The following is a 6,000-nucleotide window of genomic DNA, read 5'->3' as shown; positions in this document are numbered from 1 at the left end:
TTGGGTGTCATCCTGAACTTGGCTGGCTCCTTCACCCAGCTCTTCAAGATATCCCTGGAGTTTGCATTGTTGTTGGGTATGCTAAAGGGTGTCTCCATTATGATCACTGGCTTTGGCAAGTGGTAGTCATGTGCCCTAAAGGTAGAAATATTTGTCAACGGACACTGCTTAACACCATTATCTCGGGATCAATGTGCGAAACGATCCAATGTACCATGTCTGCGCATGGAAACGCAGGGTACCTGCATGCAATCTGGTACAAGCCAGACTTGTGAATGTTCACATAGAGTCTGCGGTCTTCAAGATCTTCCTTAAATGTGTCTGAGAATGCATCATTGATGTCCTGCCATTTTAGTTTGATTTCTTTTTCTACGATCAGCTTGGTGTCTTCGTAAATCAACAAACTCATAAACACTTGCTCAACTGCATCTCCAGTTGTGCTTCTGTTGGTGTCCTTTGACCCTGCTCTCTTGGAGGCCATTGAATCTAAACTACTTAGAGATGGACGAACACCTGTTATACCTGGACACATGAGGCATGCATGGAAAGAATCTGTAAATTGAAAACAAACCAAACTTGAGGACTGACATGTAACATACCCGGGAGATTGATGGTAAGGATTGCGCAATTTTCACTGGGAGGCCGGGAGACTGACTGCCGGAACTGTGAAAAAGACAGTTTAGACTGTTGGGAGGCTAGTTGACTGCTGGAATTATGAAATGTGCAATCTAGGCTGACCCACTGGGTGGTGAGATTGCGCAATGCTCAATTTCAGTCAGCAAGGCATGCAGGCCCATGGACTGCATTGCGCAATTTTCTGGGCCAGTAGACACTACCTCTTAGAATTGTGCAAAGAAACCCTAGAGGATAGTGTTTGGCTAGATTTGTTCATTTTCTAGGAGGAAGGTAGAGCCTTCCCTCTCAGAAATGCGCAATGTTGTTCGGGCAAGGCAAAGTCTAGGCCAAGGTTGCTCAGACCCACCGACGGGCGACTGAAAACATATGAAGGTATGAATGCATGGAGAAATTGAGTGTAATCAGGAGTGAATGATCATGCATACAAACAAAAAATTCAAGATTCAAAAAAAGGGAAAACATGCATGTGTGTGAAACGAGTCGCCGAATCAGTGACCGTTAGTGCAAAATCAGTGTCATGCACGCGACAACAGTGATATGAAAACAAAAATTGAAACGATGCTTGTACAAGCTAACATGCATGAAAACGACATCAAACGTTCAAAAAATCAAGCAGACAACATCACACAAGCCAAAACACAAAAGCAAAAAAAATGTTGCAAAATATAAGTAAAATGGACTTACCTAGAAATACCTGAGCTGGATTTTACAAAGACTCCTAGATGTGTTGTGGGATGTCAGAGCTCTAAGATCAATGTGAAGAATGAGCTATGAAGCATCAAGTAAATAAGTTTGAGGCTTGTGATGAGCATGCCACAAATCTAGGAAAATGTGACACTTGGAGGAAAGTTTATAAAATGATCTTTGCTTGTAACCTCCAGCTGCTAAAAATAGATCCCTAAAATCTAGGGATGCTTTTTGCATGTTGATTTTTGCTATTTCGGAAAAAGAAACCCATGCATGCAAATCGGTTTTTCTAGGTCCTGGGTGGAACCGGTCAACCTAAAAGTACCTGCAATAGCCTGCAAGTCTGAGAGAGGGATTTGCACAATTTCTGGGAGGAGTTGGGCTAGCTATCCCAGAGGGATTGCACAATTTCTAGGGTAAGAAGGTGACTTCTACCCAAAATTTCACAATTTCTGAGATGAGCTACAGTGCTGGGATAGATTGCGCAGCTTTCTCAAGGAAGCTTGTCTGATTGTTCTGCGCAATTTATGAGCCCAGCAAGTTGCCCAACAGATTTGCACAATTTATGGAGGGAAGGCTGGTTCCCCTCCAGAATTGCACAATTTTCTGAGGGAGCTACTCAACCAACAACTAACTTAATTCCGAAATGGAAGCCTGTGAAAGGAGTGAAGCAAACTGACATGCATAGGTTGGCAAGCCACTGAAAAACCAATGGAGCCTATGTACTTGATAGTGCAAGACATGCTGCTAGGATGGTTGGTAGGGAGGCTCCAAAATGAACCTAAGGCAAAATTTAGGAGGGTGGTTGTAGCCACTACAACACCATGGTGTTGTGGGTTCATTTCTTTGTTTTTTTTAGTTGGTTCTCATGTTTCCTTTAGCTTAGGTTGAGTTACTTGTTCCTGGAAGCCTTGGTTAGACAAATGCTCTGGAAGCCCTGTAACAACTTGGGTTGAGTTACTAGTCCTGGAACCTTTGGATGGAGAAAGACTCTCGAAGCCCTGTAACAACTTGGGTTGAGTTACTAGTCCTGGAACCTTTGGATGGAGAAAGACTCTCGAAGCCCTGTAACAACTTGGGTTTAGTTACTAGACCTAGAAGCCTTGGTTGGACAAACAATCTAGAAGCTCGACAACAATTGTGGGTTGAGTTACGAGTCTTGGAAGCCTTGATTGGGAAAACACTCTGGAAGCTCGACAGTAGCTGTGGGTTGAGTTACTAGTCTTGGAAGTCAGGTTGGAGAAAAAACTCTAGAGCCCCGAACAACTTGGGTAGAGACTGATCTGGTGATGGTTAGTGAGGTTCGATCATGAGGTGGAATCACTGGTTGAGGGTTGAGGTGGTTTGGCCTCAGGAAGCCCTGGTTTGGTTTTGACGATTTGTTTCATGGTATCCCACATTCATGCTTGGAATATGGCACAGGGATGACTGACTAAAAGAAATATTTGGTTCAGCCTAGTCTATAGTCAGGCAGTTCATGGAAGTCCCATACCTGGTCGGACTATGAAATCATCAATAAGAGATCTCTTTATCCTTGGTATGTTATGAGTATTATATTAGTTTATATGTGGATTATATAACTATTGTTTCCTTGGATGGTTATGAACATTTATTATGACAGTGGCTATGTATGGCTCTCATCATGTTTTTACTTATAAATGAATGAACAATGTACCTGTAGAAATTTTGAATAATATGACACTTATTCACAAAGATTATCCCGATTATACACTATTGCAGAATACATGCATAATACATAACCTCCTCTATGTTGATCATCAATTTAGCACCATTAAAAACAATGAAACATCAATCGCATGCGCACATTAACATAGTATGTAACCCAGGGAAAGCATACAGCTGAAAACCCCACACTATCTGTATATTATATTGATTGAGAACATGTAACAATACATAGTACAATACTCCTCACAAGTACTCAGTACTATCTCCACCTTTTACACACAAACTAGCTCAGATCTTAATCAATCACAAGTTCAAATCTCCTCCAGTGTCTGCCTGCCTCCACTACACAATCCGGCAAGAGAATAATGATGAATGGCTGAAGCAAACTCGTATTTCCTTGGCTGAACCATGCAATCCTCATTGGCATAACTCAATCCCATTGATTGTGCAAGATCTCATGCACAACTATAGTCACAACTGATAGCAATCTCAACCTCTAACACCTGTCTCCATTGAACTGTCCATGCACTGAGTTAACTGATGTATTCTTTAGTTGCTTTATGAGTTAATAATTAGTGAATTAATTAACAATTAATTCACATCACTCATCACTAGTTTATTCTGCAGTTAGACTAAATACAACTAGTTTAACCAAGTCAAACTGAACACAACTCCATCAACTCCACAATCAACTCCACCAAACTCAACCACATGAGTTCTAACTGAAGTCTTGCATGCAATAGCTCAACTGACCCACAAGAAAAGCGTATTTCCTTCTGACAGCTGCATGTGCCACATCTGTAGCTCAAACTGAAGTGCTCCAAGAGGATAAGATAATGTTTATAGTCCAAATATTATTATGAGCTAATAATATTTGACTGTTCTATTTTTAGCCTGGTAGTCTAAAAATAAAAACTGCCCATATGTCTAAAAATAGAATTCCATCTATTTTTACCAACATGACCAATCATCCACAAATAGCATCCTGCAACTCATAGACCATGATCCATATGTCTAAAAATAGACATAGTCTAAAAATAGACTTTGCGCCAAAAATAGCCTGCGGGCCCACTTAGTGAAGGCGACTTCTTTCCACTAAGCTCCATCATCTTGTTGCATTCTCAACACTCCCTCTCAATAAGATATGGATTATCAGCAACCCCTATCTTGCCTTGGTGGTATTCGAATTTGCTCCTGGTGAGCGCCTTCGTCAAGATATCAGCATCCTGATCCTCCGTTGGAATATATGAAAGTAACATGATTCTCCACTGCACACAATCTCTGATATGATGGTACCTGATGTCAATGTGCTTAGATCTATCATGAAATACTGGATTAGACGAGAGTTTAATGCAACTCTGGTTATCACAGTAAATCACAATAGGCTCCAAGTAAGAACCGAATAACCTGACCAGGATCTTCCTCATCCATATAGCCTTGCATGCAGCCAAACTTGCTACCATATACTCGGCCTTTGCTGAACTGAGTACCACGGATCTATGCTTCCTGCTGTACCAAGAAACTGCTGTCGACCCGATACTGAAGACCCCTCCAGATGTGCTCTTTCTGTCCGTTGGGCTCCCTGCCCAATTTGCATCCGTGAAGCCACATAGCTTCACCTCATCCTCCTGTCTGTACCACAATCCATATCTCGATGTGCCTCTGAGATAACGCAATACATGCTTGCCTGCCTTCCAGAAGAGCTTGGTTGGCTTAACCGTAGCTTGTGAAAGCTGGTTAACAACATAGCATATATCGGGTCGTGTATTGACCAGATACATAAGCGACCCCACCAACTGTCGATAAACAGTGGCATCCACTACTTCTGCTGAAGTAGCATCCTCCTTCCTCCAACCTCCAGGAAGAGGAGTATCAACAGGCTTGCAGCCATGCATGTTGAACTTCTCCAGTATCTCCCGAGCATACTTACCCTGAGAAACAAATAGTCCATCACTGCACTGCCAGATTTCCAATCCCAGGAAATAATGAAGGAGGCCCAAGTCCTTCATCTCAAACTCCTTAGCAAGATCATCCTTGCATGAAAGTATCAACAGCTCATCACCTGTTAGAATCAAATCATCTACATAAAGTACAATGATAAGCAACTTACCCTCCACCACAATCTGGTATAGGTTAGGATACGCCTCACTCTTTGAGAATCCAAGTCCGGTGAAATAACTGTCTATCCATGTGTACCAAGCACGCGGTGCTTGTTTCAACCCATACAACGCTCTCTTGAGCCTGCACACATGTGACTTGCTGCTGAAGATCTCAAAACCTTCAGGTTGTTCTATGTACACCTCCTCCTCAATGACTCCATTGAGGAACGTAGTCTTCACATCCATCTGATGAATGTGCCACCCCATCTGCACTAAGAGTGCAAGAATCGTCCGTATGGAAGAATACCTTGCGACAGGTGCAAAGGTCTCCTCATAATCAATCCCCTCTATCTGTGAAAAGCCTCGGGCAACAAATCTTGCCTTGTACTTCTCCACACTCCCATCAGCTGCCTGCTTAACTTTGTAGATCCATCTCAAACCCACCATTGATTTCCCTTCTGGTCTTGGGACAATCTCCCATGCACTGTTTCTGACAATCGAATCATACTCTTCCACCATGGCATCTACCCATGCGGGATCCTCCACAGCTTCCTCGAAAGAGGATGGCTCAGTCACAACACATTTGCTCACAAGAGCCATGTATCCAGTGTACTGATCAGGTGACTGTCTCTGTCTACGTTGAGCTGTAGGTGGTCCTACAACCTTCTCTGCATCTTGAGCCAGTCACTCAGCTTCTGTCAAGCGCTTTCGCCCTCTGATGGTTGGCGCTGCATGAGTGGTCTCTTCCACTCCATGAACTTCGTCCTGTGGCTGATCCACGTCCTGAAGCTCATCCTTAGGAACTAATAGCTCCTCATCTGCATGCAAGTGTGGCTCCCTCTCAAGCGAACACTTCATGGCTTTCTCCTCCTGAAATTTTATATCCCGTCGC

This window comes from Pinus tabuliformis, chromosome 2_2 (genome assembly GCF_031772625.1).
Source record: "Pinus tabuliformis cultivar Carrire ecotype Pingquan chromosome 2_2, CPIR1, whole genome shotgun sequence".
NCBI classification, from domain to species: domain Eukaryota; kingdom Viridiplantae; phylum Streptophyta; class Pinopsida; order Pinales; family Pinaceae; genus Pinus; species Pinus tabuliformis.
This window is presented reverse-complemented; position numbering follows the sequence as displayed.